Source organism: Loxodonta africana, chromosome 5 (assembly GCF_030014295.1).
Source record: "Loxodonta africana isolate mLoxAfr1 chromosome 5, mLoxAfr1.hap2, whole genome shotgun sequence".
Taxonomy (NCBI): domain Eukaryota; kingdom Metazoa; phylum Chordata; class Mammalia; order Proboscidea; family Elephantidae; genus Loxodonta; species Loxodonta africana.
Window position 1 is genome coordinate 81,153,716 of NC_087346.1, and position 18,581 is coordinate 81,172,296.

Sequence of the window (18,581 nt, forward strand, 5' to 3'; positions counted from 1 at the left end):
TTAAAACTAGTGAATTCTCATCTGCTCCAAGAACTATGGCTTATATTTCTTATTTTCCAAATTTCAAAGATGTTCAACCAACAATTATTTCCTGCAATTTCATTTGTCTGAGAGGCATTCTTGGTGAAAGATTGGTTTCCGAAATACCAAGTTGAGCCAGATTACAGCATGTAATAGGTTCATAGAAATAGCATCAATTCAAGTTATTGTTTGCTCAAATTAAAGCTCCAGATCAAAATTTGATTGTATTAGAGTAGAAACTGCCCTTTCAAATTAAAATTTTGGTGCATGGAAAGTCCTAAAATAGCTATAGGATTTCAGAATACTTGAGAAACTGACTAAATAAATACTGCTATCAGATTTAACTCTGAAATTATTTGACAGTAAATGATTAACAAGTAGACCAAGAGTTATGATGCTTCAAAATGTGCATATTTATGGTTTAGGGAAAAGGATTTCTTTTGCTGAGAGATTTGTGTAGTGACCCCATGTTAATTTCTTAAATATCACTTTGATTTACTTAACTTCAGGAATATGTATGTATGTGTAAATTAATGCTCACAAAAAATGGGATAAGTACTAATGTTCTTATTTTAAGATGAGGAAACTCCAAGATCACACACGTATGTAATGGTGGAGCTGGCAGTTCAAAACACTTCCTCATGGTTGCCTTGGTATAAAACCACATTCACAAAGAAGAGTTCGTAAGACATTTCTTGAGGACATAAGGACAATAAGCCATCTCGGTATGACTTTGCAAAATTTCTTACTTCATCCCTCTTGCTCGTCATCATGGGTCCTCGGATTAGCCTGGATTTCCTGGGATAAAAGCACTAAGGAAGGGCCCTTATAATAGGAAAAATCTGTTCTCCTCTGGGAAAGTACACAGTTTATAAAGAATTCAGTTTAGTTCAACACCTTTCCTCTCTCCCAGGAAGTTCAATATAGGAATAAATTCTCTCACACAAGGGTGTGTGCAGGGTGAACACCATGTTTGGACACTTTCCAAAGAGGTTGTTTGGTTTTTGAGCAATTACGTTGCTTTCCTTACCTTCCTCCGATCAATCTAAGGCTGAAGAACAAAGTCGTACCATGGGTTTCATTACCTTTTACAGAAAAGTAAATGTTTATTTTATACAACACAGTTTCTATTGTTTTAACTCTTTTGTTTAAAAATTAGGCTCCAGCAACCTAATTATTTACCTGATACATATTGATTATCTGCTAGTGCCAGGTATTGTAGTAGGAGATGTGACTACTATATATAGAAATATGGTCCCTGACTTCAAGGAATTTTCAGTCTAGTGCAGGATATGGACATATAGTTATACAAGCAAGTAAAATACAATGATGGGATTGATATATTACAGATAATTACAGGAATCTCAGGGAATACACAGACAAGACCTCTGACCCAGTTTTTATGAGTGAAGATTTTCAGAGAAGGTTTTCTGAAGAAACAATTTCAAAACTGTGACCTAGTATTCAAAGTGATGTAGGTAAGACTTGATGGGATGGAGAGTGGAGGGAAAATCAAGTACAAGGTAAGGTGATGTAAAAGAACATGGCCCTTTTGGCTTCCTGAATTCTTTTAGTGTGGAACACAGTGTATCAGATGAAAAAGTTGGGGCCAGATACGTAACCAAGTCCTGGATCTTAAAGAAATTCCCAGTCTCTTTACATCATTGATGTTGATGTGTTCTGCAAAGACATGTTCTTATATAACACACCCTGTGATGACTGGCTTAGTCTGTCATCACTAAGACCCAATCATAAGACCCATTACTAAGACACTCAGAGTTCTGAGGATGGTGCAAAACATTTCTTTTCCTTGAGGGTTGCCTTTGTAGATTTCCTGGGTCCCATTTACATGGGCGCCCCATTTCACTCCCTATTTCCATCTCCCTCTATCTCTCTCCCTTCATCCTCTTAGGCTTTCAACTTCATCTTGTTACCACCCTTAGAGACTGAGTTCCACTTTTAGAATGCAGCATTTATAGGGAAACAGTTGCTAATGTTTTTCATCTCTCATAATGCAACCTCTTTATCAGGAGTGGTGATGGACAAAGACAAAGTAACTAAAGGGGCAATAACCCTGCCCTGCCCCACTTTTGTAAACATAATCCATTGAGTTCTTGCATAGCAAGTAGAAAGTTTCATTGCATAGCAAGTAGAAAGTTTCATGGGCTTAAGTAGAAAAGAAGTTTCCTCCTTGAGGATAGGCTGCTTTAAAATAGAGCAGAGTGGGGTGCAATATTTAGTTAAAGTGCAAAGTGAGTATAAATACAAATGACACTTTGTCACACTCTAGAGAGAAATGCATAGTACAAGGGGCTATCAGTGATTGAGCTGTTTGAGTGCCTGAGACATGAATGTTACTCAGTGAGGAGAAAAGAGCAGCAGAGATCCACGGCCATTGGGATCAAGTTCATCACCCAGGAAAAGGAGGAGCTCAAGAAAGAGCAAAAACAAAAATAAGCGTTTACATCAATACATAACTCTTCTTCCCTCAACATCGCCACAGAAAAATAGGATGTCTCTTTGCTGTAGAAAATCATCTAACACCTCCTGAAAAAAAAATTGAGAATTACCACTTTCTCATAAGCCTGAATAAAATTGTGTGCATGTATCAAATCAGAGTGTGATAGGAAAAACATGCGCTTGGAGTGAGACAGACTTGGGTTTGAGTCTTGTCCCATGCTTACGAACCAGAAGACACTGAGCAAGTTAATTTGATGCCTACGTGGCAGCTGCTGATTCTAAACGCTGAGACTCCTTCAGGACTGCCTTTCCCAATCCCAAGAGTAAAAGCTCAGCTTGCACCTGAAATTTTTTCCCCCTATGAGGAAATCAGTGTCATCTCAGCAACCTTCAAGGTTAAGAGAATCATAGACAAAATGCTGAGCATATATCAATGAATTCGACTTAACACAAACCCAGTTACAATGTTCTTAATGCTAAGAATCATAAATGGTCTATTTCCCACTTACCTTCCTAGTGAAATTTTAGTTAGTAAAACTTGAAGTGTGGCTGAAACACTTAAAACATGTCCTTAGATTTGCTTTTTGCTAATTAGATAACTTGACCCACTTCAGTACCACCAAGAGTACTTCAGATCCATCCTCAAATTCAAATGTCTCCGGTTAACCAGTGTTGCAGAAGTGTCCTATCTTTTAAAGAAAGACATATTTTTCCGAAATCTTGCTAAGCTGCAGAACAAATCACTAAATTCATTAGTGTTAATTAGTATCACAGTCAGGATAACTCATAAGGGTCCATATGGGTTTTGGAATAAGACCAACCTGCCTCCAAGCATAGCTCCACCACTTATTAGCCAAAATACCATGAGAAATGTTTTAACCTCTCCAAGCTACAATTTCTTCATCTTTAAAATGAGAATAGCACCAGTTCCATAAGGCTGCAGTGAGAAATAAATTAGAAAAATATAAAGTGCCCAGATGGTGCCTGGTACATAGAAGGTGCTCAATAAATGCCGGTTTTCTGCCTTCCTATTCCTGTCACTTAAGTTACACTTGTCTTTGTCTTGGCAGGAATGTAAGAGGACAGACAACATTCCTTTTTAAAAGCCTATCAAAAATTAAAGATATAGCCACACAATAGATCTCTTATGCTTTTTTTCTTTTGTTTGTAAAAGCTTTCCTTTTCTTGATAATAATTAACTTCACATTCGTGTTTACAACTGTTTTCCTTGTTAGATTTATACCAAAAAGTAGTTATTGTGTACTCCAATCATTACAATAAAAAATGTCTTTGACATGGCAGTGATGACACATTAGTTGTCACTGGGATTTCTTTCACACGAAGAAAATATAGGAAATGAAATCTTTTGGCAGGAAGGGAAGTGGCTGTACAGAAATTACTGGACTGATGTGTGTGTTTAATAATGTCAGGGGGTAAACAAGACCCACACCAAGTAATAGAATCAAGTGACAAGAGGAAAAAACAAAAGTTTTAAAAATGCTTATTTGAGACGGCATGATTTTTCTTCTTTTTTTGAAAGCTCTTTTATAATTTTATTTTGCTGTCTTTCTAAATAGACATGAGATATTTAAAAAGAACTATGTTGAGATGAAAGAGCTTAAGTAGAAAACAGGTCTTGTGTTGCAATTTCTGTATTTTGTTTCTCACAACTCTCCCTGTTAAAATTTTGATTTTTTTAAGTTTTTATTTCAAAATGTTAACTTCACCTTAACTAGTTCCTCTCCACATTTTGGTTCGAAGCATTGCTGAAGTATTTAAGGGGAAAAAAAAGAGATCTGAATACAAACTACACATCAGTGGGTTCCATTACAATGATTAATTCTCAACCCATTTCTGCAACTATTGACACATTTCACCCACTGGACTAGAAATTCCACAAGATTAGAGGCTGTGTCTTATTTACACTGCACACCAGCTTCTAGCCCAGTATAACAGGTGGTCTATAAACATTCCTTAAATGAAAGCACAAATCCCCCAGTTCTTAGAACGTCTCCAAACAAGAACCGTATCAACAAAAGGAAGCGAAAGGGCTTATCCTTTGTCCATTTTTGTTCTCCTTCGGGGACTTAGTTACGTAAGCCCAGAAGAATCTAGCACGGAAAATTCCGTTTTAGCTCATGCTTTAATTTAATAATGGTGGATAGATAAAATAGTAACCAGCTCAGCCAGGCAGCAATTTTCTCCTTTGGAGAATTAACCATTCAGTCTATTCCAGACACTTCTTGAGGTGGTGGAGAGGGATGATACAGTAGATGGAATAATGATGGAGAACAATATGCAGGGAAAAATCAGCAACTTGGCATCTGCTGATGGAAAAGGGTTTTGCTGAAGCCTTTTGCCCATGACCTGTGTTTCAAAGACCACAGTAAAAAATGTAAAAACGGCTTGAGGGCAGTGACTGGCCCCCTCTTACTTCACAAGGGGAAAGAGAATCAAGATCGATAGCACAAGGCTGGTTCCCATGAGGTGGAGATTAGACATGTCTCTTCCCTCAGCCATCTTTACTAATTCTGACACCAAACGTCCCTCCCACAACACTCTTGACTGGGTTTGATAATTCATTGCAATGGCCACACAGAACTCACAGACCATACTAACAATTATGAGGTTTATTAGGGAAGTAACGTTACAATTCAGGGTCAAGAACACTTAGGATACAGTTCTTCCATCACGATAACCTCTCAGTCCAGTTATCTCCTGGTCCAGAAGACCACACAATGTCTCCAAAGGCCAGTGATAGAAGATGAATGATGTCCTAAAAATTTAGTCTCATTAACCTTGAATATGCTAAAGCTAAACAGATTAACCTCCAGTTTAGGTATCATCTCACCCACAGGTCCTTCTTTTTTTTTTTTTTTTAATTTTTATAGTGCTTTAAGTGAAAGTTTACAAATTAAGTCAGTTTCGGGTACAAAAATTTATACACACCTTGCTATATACTCCTAATTGCTCTCCCCCTAATTGCACTCCTTCCCTCCTCTCTTTTTGTGTGCATTCGGCAAGCTTCTAACCCCCTCCGCCCTCCCATCTACCATCCAGACAAGAGATGCCAACATAGTCTCATGTGTCTACTTGATCCAAGAAGCTCACTCTTCATCAGTATCATTTTCTATCCCATTTTCCAGTCCAATCCCTGTCTGAAGAGTTGGCTTTGGGCATGGTTCCTGTCCTGGGCTAACAGAAGGTCTGGAGACTATGACCACTGGGATCCTTGAAGTCTCAGTCAGACGATTAAGTCTGGTCTTTTTACGAGAATTTGAGGTCTGCATCCCACTGCTCTACCGCTTCCTCAAGAGTTCTCTGTTGTGTTCCCTGTCAAAGTCATCATCCCTTGTAGCCTGGCACCATCTAGTTCTTCTGGTCTCAGGCTGATGTAGTCTCTGGTTTATGTGACCCTTTCTGTCTCTTGGGCTCATAATTACCTTGTGTCTTTGGTGTTCTTCATTCTCCTTTGCTCCAGGTGGGCTGAGACCAATTGATGCATCTTAGATGGCCACTTCCTAGCTTTTTTAAGACCCAAGACACCACCCTCCAAAGTGGGTTGCAGAATGTTATCTTAATAGATTTTGTTATGCCAATTGACTTAGATGTCCCCTGAAACCATGGTCCCCAAACCCCCACCCTTGCTACGTAGACCTTCAAAGTATTCAGTTTATTCAGGAGACTTCTTTGCTTTTGTTTTAGTCCAGGTGTGCTGACCTCTCCTGAATTGCGTGTTGTCTTTCCCTTCACCTAAAGTAGTTCTTATCTACTACCTAGTTTTTTTTTTATCTAATTAGTTAATACACCTCTCCCTCCCTCCCTCCCTCCCCACTCTCGTAACCATTGAAGAATATTTTCTTCCCTATTTAAACTCTTTCTCAAGCTCTTATAATAGTGGTCTTATACAATATTTGTCCTTTTGCAACTGACTAATTTCATTCAGCATAATGCCTTCCAGATTCCTCCATGTTATGAAATGTTTCATGGCTTCATCATTGTTCTTCATCAATGCATAGTATTCCATTGTGTGAATATGCCATAATTTATTTATTCATTCATCTGTTGATGGGCACCTTGGTTGCTTCCAGCTTTTTGCTATTGTAAACAGAACTGCAATAAACATGGGTGTGCATATATCTGTTCATGTAAAGGCTCTTATTTCTCTAGGGTATGTTCTGAGGAGTGGGATTTCTGGGTTGTATGGTAGTTCTATTTCTAACTTTTTAAGAAAACCCCAGATAGATTTCCAAAGTGGTTGTACCATTTGACATTCCCACCAGCAGTGTATAGGAGTTCCAATCTCTCCGCAGCCTCTCCAACATTTATTATTTTGTGTTTTTTGGATTAATGCCAGCCTTGTTGGAGTGAGATGGAATCTCATGGTAGTTTTAATTTGCATTTCTCTAATGGCTAATGATCGAGAGCATTTTCTCATGTATCTGTTAGCTGCCTGAATATCTTCTTTAGTGAAGTGCGTGTTCATATCCTTTGCCCACTTTTTGATTGGGTTGTTTGTCTTTTTGTGGTTGAGTTTTAAGAGACTCATATAGATTTTAGAGATCAGGCGCTGGTCGGAGATGTCATAGCTGAAAATTTTTTCCCAATCTGTAGGTGCTCTTTTTACTCTTTTGGTGAAGTCTTTAGATGAGCCAGGTGTTTGATTTTTAGGAGCTCCCAGTTATCTGGTTTCTCTTTGTCATTTTTAGTAATGTTTTGTATTCTGTTTATGCCTTGTATTAGGGATCCTAACATTGTCCCTATTTTTTTCTTCCATGATCTTGATCATTTTAGTCTTCATGTTTAGGTCTTTGATCCATTTGGAGTTAGTTTTTGTGCATGGTGTGAGGTATGGGTCCTGTTTCATTTTTTTGCAAATGGATATCCAGTTATGCCAGCACCATTTGTTAAAAAGACTATCTTTTCCCCAATTAACTGACATTGGGCCTTTGTCAAATATCATCTGCTTATGTGTGGATGGATTTATATCTGGGTTCTCAATTCTGTTCCATTGGTCTATGTGCCTGTTGTTGTACCAGTACCAGGCTGTTTTGACTACTGTGGCTGTATAATAGGTTCTAAAATCAGGTAGAGTGAGGCCTCCCACTTTCTTCTTCTTTTTCAGTAACGTTTTACTTACCCGGGGCTTCTTTCCCTTCCATATGAAGTTGGTGATTTGTTTCTCCATCACATTAAAAAACGTCTTTGGAATTTGGATCGGAAGTGCATTGTATATATAGATGGCTTTTGGTAGAATAGACATTTTTACTATGTTAAGTTTCCTATCCATGAGCAAGCATGTTTTTCCACTTAGGTAGGTCCCGTTTAGTTTCTTGCAGTAGTACCTTGTAGTTTTCTTTGTATAGGTCTTTTGCATCTTTGGTAAGATTTATTCCTAAGTATTTTATCTTCTTGAGGGCTACTGTGAACGGTATTAATTGGTGGTTTCCTCTTCGATGTTCTGTTTGTTGATGTAGAGGAATCCAAGTGATTTTTGTATGTTTATCTTGTAAACTGAAACTCTGCCGAAGTCTTCTATTAGTTTCAGTAGTTTTCTGGAGGACTCCTTAGGGTTTTCTGTGTATAAGATCATGTCATCTGCAAATAGAGATAATTTTACTTCTTCCTTACCAATCCGGATGCCCTTTATTTCTTTGTCTAGCCTAATTGCTCTGGCTAGGACCTCTAGCACAATGTTGAATAAGAGCGGTGGTAAAGGTAGTGCTACTATTTTGATGTCTTTTTTTGTGTGTTGTTGACAGTTTCTTTTTCTGCTGAGTATTTTATCTTTACACATTGTCTTTTCCTCTTATTCATTTTATTGAGCTTATTTCTGATGAGTCTCTATTTTCTTCTTGTGTTTTATTTTGATGAGTAGGATAATTTGCCTCCTTAGTGGTTACCTTAAGATTTACCCATATTTTTCTAAGTTTAAACCTAAAGTTTATTTCTTTATATCGCCTTGTCTTCCTCTCCATATGAACGATCTTTGACTACATTTTTCAGTCCTTCCTTATTGTTTCAATGTTGTCTTCTTTTACATAGTAACATCACCGTTTCCCTGTTTGAGCATTTTTTTATCTTGATTTATTTTTGTGATTTTCCTCTCTGGGTTTACCTCTGATTGCTCTGTCCAGTGTTCTATTCTTAGATTGATACCTGACATTATTGATTTTCTAACTGAAGAACTCTCTTTAGTATTTCTTATAGGTTTGGTTTGGTTTTTATGAATTCTCTAAACTTCTTTTTACCTGGAAATGTCCTAATTTCACCTTCATATTTGAGAGACAGTTTTGCTGAATATATGATTCTTGGCTGGAATTTTTTTTCCTTCAATGCTTTATATAAGTCATCCCATTGCCTTCTTGCCTGCATGGTTTCTGCCGAGTAGTCTGAGCTTGTTCTTATTAACTCTCCTTTGTAGGTGACTTTTTGTTTATCCCTAGCTGCTCTTAAAATTCTCTCTTTATCTTCAGTTTTGTCAAGTGTGATTATAATATGTCTTGGTGGCTTTCTTTTAAAATCTACTTTATGTGGAGTTCGATGCTCATCTTGGATAGATATCGTCTCATCTTTCATGATATCAGGGACGTTTTCTGCCAACAAATCTTCAACAATTCTCTCTGTATTTTCTGTTATCCCTCCCTGTTCTGGTACTCCAATCACACGTAGGTTATTTCTCTTGATAGAGTCCCACATGCTTCTTAAGGTTTCTTCATTTTTTAAAGATTCTTTGAACTGGTTTTTCTTCATATGTATTGGTACCAAGTGCTTTACCTTCAAGCTCACCAATTCTGCCTTCCACTTGCTCAATTCTGCTCCTCTGACTTTCTATTGAATTGTCTAATTCTGTAACTTTATTGTGAATCTTCTGAATTTCTGATTGCTGTTTCTCTATGGATCTTGTGGCTTATTAAATTTTTCATTACGTTCTTGAATAACTTTTGTAATTTCTTCAGCTGGTTTATCTGTATGTTCCTTGGCTTGTTCTGCATGTTGCCTGATCTCCTTCCTAACGTCTTGAAGGGTTCTGTGTATTAATCTTTTGTATTCTGCATCTGGTAATTCCAGGAAGGCACTTCCATCTAGAAGATCCCTTGATACCTTGCTTTGAGAGCTTTTTGAAGTGATCATGGACTGTTTCTTTATGTGATTTGATATTGACTGTTGTCTCCAAGCCATCTATAAGTTATTGTATAGGCTTATTTTATGTTTCTTTACTGTATCTTAGCTTCTTGCTTTGTTTTGTTTTGATATGCCCAAATGTGTTGCTTGAGTGAGCTAACTCAATTATTTTCGCCTTTGAAGTTCTGACATCCTGCCATCAGATGGTTAGAGCTGTTATCAGGTATATCAGTCTAGGAGTTTATTCAATTTTCTTGTATGGATTCAGCTCAGGTGTCCAGGTAGCTAGTCATCAAGTGTGTGGTACAGGCTCTGTCCTACAGTCTTAGAGGGGTAGGGGTGATTGGTGTAGGTACCACTATCTGATTGTAGCCAGGGGTCACACTCTGAACAACACAGGGGTTTGAAAATCATACCCCATATGACTCTGAGGAAAGCGCATCCCTCTTCCCTAGAGCGTACAGGTGAGTGGGTTCTGCAGACAAACAATGGGCACTCAATGTTTTTGGTCGTAAGGACTAGGAGGTACCAGTTATCACTGGACCCTGTCACAGGTGGCTGGGTGACCTGAGTGGAGCCACCAGTCCTTAGGCCCCTGTTGTGGGTAGGTGAGGACTCTGTTTAATAGGCAAAGTGGTGTAAACCATCAAACACCCACCACTCCACCGCATAGCTGAAACAGTTGCAGTCTGCCAACAAGAGCCTATTCTCCTGAAATAGGCCCACACAGGTCCATGCAGGGTGGAAAGGTATTCAAAGCCCATGGACTATTTATACCTGGACAGAAGCTACTTTTTTCTGGAGCTCCATAGGTTAGTAGAGCTGGCAAATAATCTTTTCCCCCAATTGCAAAGTTATTCATTCTCCAAGGTAGGGAGAATGGTCCCAGGCGCTCTACAAGGCCTATCTCAGGCTCAGGGAAATCAACGGCCTCTGAATCTGGCTTGGGGATAGGAGGAGCGGTAACATATAACCAAATACTTAGCTTTTACTGAGAGCGACGTTCTTCTCCAGATCCAGACTTGTGAGTAGGCTGTGCAGTTGGCTGCTTCTCCCTGAGGGAACCGCGGCTGAACACTAGTACCAACCCGCCACAGCCACTCCTGGTAGTGGTGCCTGAGGGAACCTGGTGATTCAGGTCCGGCAACTCATCTCCATTTTGGAACTGTCTCTCCCTCCCCCTGCTGCTCAGTGTATTTTCTAACTTTGCCTTTGATGCTCAGGGCCCCTAGATTTTCATAAATATAATCTTTTCACTTATTTTTTTCAGGTCTTTGTTGTAAAAGGGATTGCCAGAAGCTCCTGGCTATTCCACCATCTTGGTCCCGCCTCTCCTTCTCCTATTTAAAAAAATGTAAAACCATTTAATCCTTTGAAAATAGGTTGTTGGTGCTGTTAGGTGCCATCGAATGGGTTCCAACTCATAGCTACCCTACCTGCAACAGAATGAAACACTGCCCAGTCCTGTGCCATCCTTACAATTGTTGTTATGCTTGAGCTCATTGTTGCAGCTACTGTGCCAATTCACCTCATTAAGGGTCTTCCTCTTTTCCACTGACCCTGTTCTTTGCCAAGCATGATGTCCTTCTCCAGGGACTGATCCCTCCTGACAACCTGTCCTAAGTATGTAAGATGCAGTCTCACCATCCTTGCTTCTAAGGAGCATTCTGGTTGCACTTTTTCCAAGACAGATTTGTTAGTTCTTTTGGCAGTCCATAGTATATTCAATATTCTTCGCCAACACCACAATTCAAAGGCATCAATTCTTCTTTGGTCTTCCTTATTCATTGTCCAGCTTTCACATGCATACGATGCCATTGGGAAAATACCATGGCTTGGGTCAGGTGCACCTTAGTCTTCAAGGTGACATCTTTGCTTTTCAACACTTTAAAGAGGTCCTTTGCAGCAGATTTACCCAATACAATGCATTGTTTGATTTCTTGACTGCTGGTTCCATGGCTGCTGATTGTGGATCCAAGTAAAATGAAATCCTTGACAACTTCAATCTTTTCTCCATTTATTCTGATGTTTCTTATTGGTCCACTTGTGAGGGTTTTTGTTTTCTTTATCTTGAGGTGTAATCCATACTGAAGGCTGTGGTCTCTGGTGTTCATCAGTAAGTGCTTCAAGTCCTCCTCACTTTCAGCAAGAAAGGTTGTGTCATCTGCATAACCCAGGTTGTTAATGAGTCTTCCTCCAATCCTGATGCCCCGTTCTTCTTCATATAGTCCAGCTTCTTGTATTATTTGCTCAGCATATAGATTGAATAGGTATGGTGAAAGGATATAACCCTGACCCACACCTTTCCTAAATTTAAACCAATCAATATCCCCTTGTTCTGTCCGAACAACTGCCTCTTGATCTATGTAAAGGTTCCACATGAGCACAATTAAGTGTTCTGGAATTCCCATTCTTCGCAATGTTATCCATAGTTTGTTATGATCTACACAGTCAAATGTCTTTGCATAGTCAAATAAAACACAGGTAAATATCCTTCTAGTATTCTCTGCTTTCAGCCAGTGTCCATCTGACATAAGTAATGATATCCCTGGTTTCACGTCCTCTTCTGAAACCAGCCTGAATTTCTGGTAGTTCCCTGTCGATATACTGCTGCAGCCGTTTTTGAATGATCTTCAGCAAAATTTTGCTTGCGTGTGATATTAATGATATTGTTCTATAATTTCCATATTTGGTTGGATCACCTTTCTTGGGACTAGACATAAATATGGATCTCTCCAAGTCAGTTGGCCAGGAAGCAGTCTTCCATATTTCTTGGCATAGAGGGGTGAGCACCTCCAGCGCTGCATCCATTTGTTGAAACATCTCAATTGGTATTCCATCAATTCCTGGAGCCTTGTTTTTCTCCAACGCCTTCAGAGCAGCTTGGACTTCTTCCTTCAGTACCACCGATTCCTGATCATATGCTACCAGCATCACAGCAACACATAAGCCCCCACAGTATGACAAACTAACAGACATGTGGGGGCTTGAAAATATAATGAAAGTTATGTACTCTCTGCTCACTCCCAAATTCACATAAGCCTAAATGTACAAAAGTGTTCATCAAGTTTTACGGAGTTTACAGATCTCCATTAAAAACCCTTAAAGAGTAAAATAAAGAGTAAATTGGAAGCACAATGCTTGAGAATAATGAGTTAATCCTGAGCATATTGTCTTTAGGTCATGTTAGTTGAAAGAGAAATGATATTTCCTGACTCTTTTTTGCTGTTCCTGACCAGGACAGAGGCTTCTGGATGGTGGGAATTGGGAGATCTTAAAGTTCTCAAAATAGAAGTTGGAAATGGTTAATGAGAAGAATGAGGAAATAGACAACACTCATAATATATGAATTTAAGATATAAATACCCTTCAATATTCTTGTTGTCCACAGAAGTAAAACCCTAACTCATCTAAAAATGATGAAAAGTGAGTACTTCTTTCAGTTGATGCAGTCCCATCTACTAGTCTCTAAAGGGCAGTGTCAGTGGCAAAAGGTGGCTGAGGTGAAAGGTGAAATTTTAGTCCTTCTATAATTCCCTTCAGCCCCCTCACCAACATAGAGATATAATCCAAGAGAAAAATGTGGTTATTTTCACATAAAAAAAAAAACAAAATTAGAAAGTAATTCATTTTTACAGATTTAGAGATGTGATCCAGTTTCACAGAAGCTCTCAAATTTATGGCAAAATAAAGGTATAGAAGTTCTTAATCCATCTCTATGTAACTTGATGCCTCACATTATCTGATTTCCAGACTTGAGCCCCTTCTGTTTCTAAGTGGTTTATTCTCCTACCTAGTATGTCACTACTATTATCACACAAATCATCTAGAATATTCTTTCTTGAGTGGATCATATTACTCATCAAAATGAAATCCCTCCTGTGGTCCCCAAACCAGGAATGAGGAAATCACCACCCACAGAATCTAGCGAAGTTTTGAAACAAAGGAAAACTGTTGCACCAAACCTGTTAGATGAACTTTTCAAGCACTTCCTTTTCCCCAAGAGTGGAAGGTGGACCTGGAAAACACCACTGGCACCAGCTTTTATAAAGTTGGACATAAATGGAAAGGTGCAGGAGGAGGGAAGAAAGGTAAGAAATCACACAACTAGCCAGAAGAACCGGTCTTTGAAAGCACGCAGTTGAGCGACCCAAAGGGAAATGAAACAGGTGCTGGAGAACCAAAGTTACTAAGAATTAAAAAGGTGCACTTCTTTTCTGAGCCTGACTTACTTAGAATTTAGCAATTTGTGTGGAGAGATCTCACTTAGGTTATAACTGTGTTGACAGGATCTTATTACTAAGCATGTCACATGTTTTTGTTTTGTAATATTCACAACACTTGTTGTTGGCACAGTTTATTCCTGTTTTGCAGATGAGGAAGCAGATACATAGAGTGTAAGTAACAGGCAAAAGGTCACCCAGCAAGTAGAAGGCAGAGACTCTGCTGCCTCAGGAAGTTTCTCTCATGTGTCTGTCAATCCCACAGCCTTGGTTGCTTTTTTTTTTTTTTAATTGTGCTTTAAGTGAAAGTTCACAAATCAAGTCAGTCTCTCAAACAAAAATTAATATACACCTTGCTATGCCCTAGTTGCTCTCCCCCTAATGAGACAGCACACTCCTTCTCTCCACCCTGTATTCCCCGTGTCCATTCAGCCACTTTCTGTCCCCCTCTGCCTTCTCATCTCCCCTCTAGACAGGAGCTGCCCACATAGTCTCATGTGTCTACTTGAGCCAAGAAGCTCACCCATTACCAGTTTTCATTTTCTACTTTATAGTCCAGTCCAATTCCTGTCTGAAGAGTTGGTTTTGGGAATGGTTTCAGTCTTGGCTAACAGAATGGTTTCAGTCTGGGGACCTTGACCTCTGGTGTCTTTCTAGTCTCAGTCAGACCATCAAGTCTGGTCTTTTTACGAGAACTTGAGGTCTGCATCTCACTGCTCTCCTGCTCCAACAGGAATTCTCTGTTTTGTTCCCTGTCAGGGCAGTCTTCGGTTGTAGCTGGGCACCATCTAGTTCTTCTGGTCTCAGGCTGATGTAGTCTCTGTTTCATGTGGCCCTTTCTGTCTCTTGGGCTCATAATTATCTTGAGTCTTTGGTGTTCTTCATTATGCTTTGCACCAGGTGGGTTGAGACCAACTGATGTCTCTTAGATGGTCACTTGCTAGTGTTTAAGACCTGAGACGCCACTCACCAAAGTGGGTGCAGAATGCTTTCTCAATAGATTTTTTTATGCTAATTGACCTAGATGTCCCCTGAAACCATGTTCCCCAGACCCCCACCGCTACTACTCTGGCCTTTGAATCATTCAGTTATTTCAGGAAACTTCTTTGCTTCTGGTTTAGTCCAGTTGTGCTGACCTCTCCTGTATTGTGTGTTGTCTTTCTCTTCACCTAAAATAGTTCTTGTCTACCATCTAATTAGTGAATACCTCTCTCCTTCCTTCCCCCCCCACCTTCCTAATCATCAAAGAATATTTTCTTCTCTGTTTAAACTATTTCTTGAGTTCTTATAATAGTGGTCTCATACAATATTTGTCTTTTTGCAACTGACTAATTTCACTCAGCATAATGCCTTCCAGATTCCTCCATGTTATGAAATGTTTCATGGATTCATCATTGTTCTCTATCAATGTGTAATATTCCATTGTGTGAATATATCATAATTTATTTATCCACTCTTCCATTGATAGGCACCTTGGTTGCCTCCATCTTTTTGCTGTTGTAAACAATGCTGCAATGAACATGGGCGTGCATATATCTATTTGTGTAAAGGCTCTTATTTCTATAGGTTATTTTCCAAGGATTGCTGGATCATATGGTAATTCTATTTCTAGTTTTTTAAGGAAGCACCAAATCAACTTCCTAAGTTGTTTTACCATTTCGCATTCCCACCAGCAGTGTAAAGTGTTCCAGTCTCTCTACAACCTCTCCAACATTTATTATTTTGTGTTTTTTGGGATTAATGCTGGCCTTATTGGAGTGAGATGGTATCCCATTGTAGTACAGATTTGCATTTCTCTAATGGCTAATGATAATGAGCATTTCCTCATGTTTCTGTTCCCTGCTTGAATGCCTTCTTTAGTGAAGTACCTGTTCATTTCTTTTGCCCATTTTTTAATTGGGTTATTCGTCTTTTTGTAGTTGAGTTTTTTCAGCATCATGTAGATTTTAGAGATCAGGCACTGACTGGAAATATCATAGCTAAAAACTTCTTCCCAATCTGTAGGTAATCCTTTTACTCTTTTGGTGAAGTCTTTGGATGAGCATAGTTGTTTGATTTTTAGGAGCTCCCAGTTATCTAGTTTCTCTTCTGGTGTTTGCACATTGTTAGTAATGTTTTGTATACTGTTTATGCCATGTATTAAGGCTCCTAGCATTGTCCCTATTTTTTCTTCTGTCATCTTTATCATTTTAGGATTTATATTTAGGTCTTTGATCCATTTTGAATTAGTTTTTGTGCATGGTGTGAGATATGGGTCTTGTTTCATTTTTTTGCAGATAGATATCCAGTTATGCCAGCACCATTTGTTAAAGAGACTGTCTTTTCCCCCATTTAACTGACTTTGGGCCTTTTTCAAATATCAACTGCTCATATGTGGATGGATTTATGTCTGGATTCTCAATTCTGTTCCATTGGTCTATGTATCTGCTGTTGTACCAGTACCAGGCTGTTTTGACTACTGTGGAGACATAATATGTTCTAAAATCAGGTAGTGTGAGGCCTCCCACTTTATTCTTCTTTTTCAGTAATGCTTTACTTATCTGGACCCTCTTTCCCTTCCTATGAATTGGTGATTTGTCCCTCCATCTCATTAAAACATGTCTTTGGACTTTGGATAGGAATCGCATTGTATCTATAGATTGCTTTCAGTAGAATAGACATTTTTACAATGTTAAGCCTTCCTATCCATGAGCAAGGTATGTTTTTCCACTTATGTAGGCCTGTTTTGGTTTCTTGCATTAGTGTCTTGTAGTTTTCTTTGTATAGGTCTTTTATGTCTCTGGTTAGATTTATTCCTAAGTATTTTATCTTCTTGGGGGCTACTATAAATGGCATTGGTTTGGTGATTTACTCTTCGACGTTCTCTTTGTTGGTGTAGAGGGATCCAACAGGTTTTTTTATGTTTATATTCTATCCTGATACTCTGCTGAACTCTTCTATTAGTTTTAGTAGTTTTCTTGAGAATTCTTTAGGGTTTTCTGTATATAAGATCATGTCATCTGCAAATAGAGACACTTTTATTTCTTCCTTGCCAATCTGGATGCCCTTTATTTTTTTATCTAGCCTAATTGTTCTGGCTAGGACCTCCTGCACAACGTTGAATAAGAGTGGCGATAAAGGACATCCTTGTCTTTTTCCTGTTCTCAAGGGGAATGCTTTCAGACTCTCTCCATTTAGGATGATGTTGGCTGCTGGCTTTGTATAAATGCCCTTCATTATGTTGAGGAACTTTCCTTCTATTTTTATTTTGCTGACAGTTTTTATCCTGATTAGATGTTGAACTTTGTCAAATGCCTTTTCTGCATCAATTGATAAGATCATGTGGTTCTTGTCTTTTGTTTTATTTAAATGATGGATTGCATTGATTGTTTTTCTAACATTGAACCATCCTTGCATACCTGGTATGAACCCCACTTGGTCATGGTGAATTATTTTTTTCATATGTTGTTGAATTTTATTGGCTAGAATTTTATTGAGGATTTTGCATCTAAGTTCATGAGGGATATAGGTCTGTCATTTTCCTTTTTTGTGGCATCTTCACCTGGTTTTGGTATCTGGGATATGCTGGCTTTAGAGAATAAGTTTGGGAGTATCTCATCCTTTTCTATGCTCTGAAATACCTTTAGTAGTGGTGGTGTTAACTCTTTTCTGAAAGTTTGGTAGAACTTTGCAGTGAAGCTGTCAGGGCTAGAGCTTTTTTTGTTGGGAATTTTTTGCTTACCTTTCCAATCTCTTCTTTTTTTGTATTTAGTTGTTCTAACTCTGTTTGTGTTAGTTTAGGTAGGTAGTGAGTTTTGAGAAATTCATCCATTTCTTCTATGTTTTCAAATTTGTTAGAGTACAATTTTTCATAGTAATCTGATTTGATTCTTTTAATTTCAGTTGAGTCTGTTGTGATATCCCCCATCTCATTTCTTATTTGGGGTATTTGCTTCCTCTCCTGTTTTTCTTTTGTCAATTTGGCAATGGTTTGTCAATTTTGTTAATTTTTTGGAAGAACCAGCTTTTAGTCTTGTTAACTCTTTCAATTATTTTTCTGTTTTCTATTTCATTTAAATCTGCTCTAATTTTTTATTACTTACTTCCTTCTGGTGCCTGAGGGTTCCTTTTGTGGCTCTCTTCCTATTTGTTTAAGCTGTAGGGCTAATTCTTTGCTTTTGGCCCTTTCTTCTTTTTGGATATGTGCATTTATTGTTATAAATTTATCTCATAGCACTGCTTTATCAGTGTCCCAAAGATTCTGATAGGAAGTGTTTTCATTCTCATTGGATTCTATGATTTTCTTTATTCCATCCTTAATTTCTTTGAGCAGGGTGTTTGATTTCTTTTCCCTGCTTTTTCTGTTATTGATTTCTACTTTTATGGCTTTATGGTCAGAGAAGATGCTTTGTAATATTTCAATGTTTCAGATTCTATTAAGGTACAGCCTTGGCTTTGAACACATTTTTCGTCTCCTGCCTGAGAGTATTTAGAAGGCTGGAGAAGAGGGTCTTGATTCGGTGAGAGGAGAGGGACAACATAATCCAATAGAAGGACCAGTCCCTCCTCCTGCCAAGGCCTCAGGATTTTCATTTGTAAAATGAGGACATTTGCCTAACCAGTTCCTCCTAACTGTTTTTAGTCCTAAGATGCTTAGTGTCTATGAACTAGATGGAGAACTTCCTCCAGAAAACTTGTGGTAGAAGAGGACCCTTGCCCAATCCTCAGATTCAGGAAAACTTCATGATAGTTTGTACTTGCCTTTGAACATAG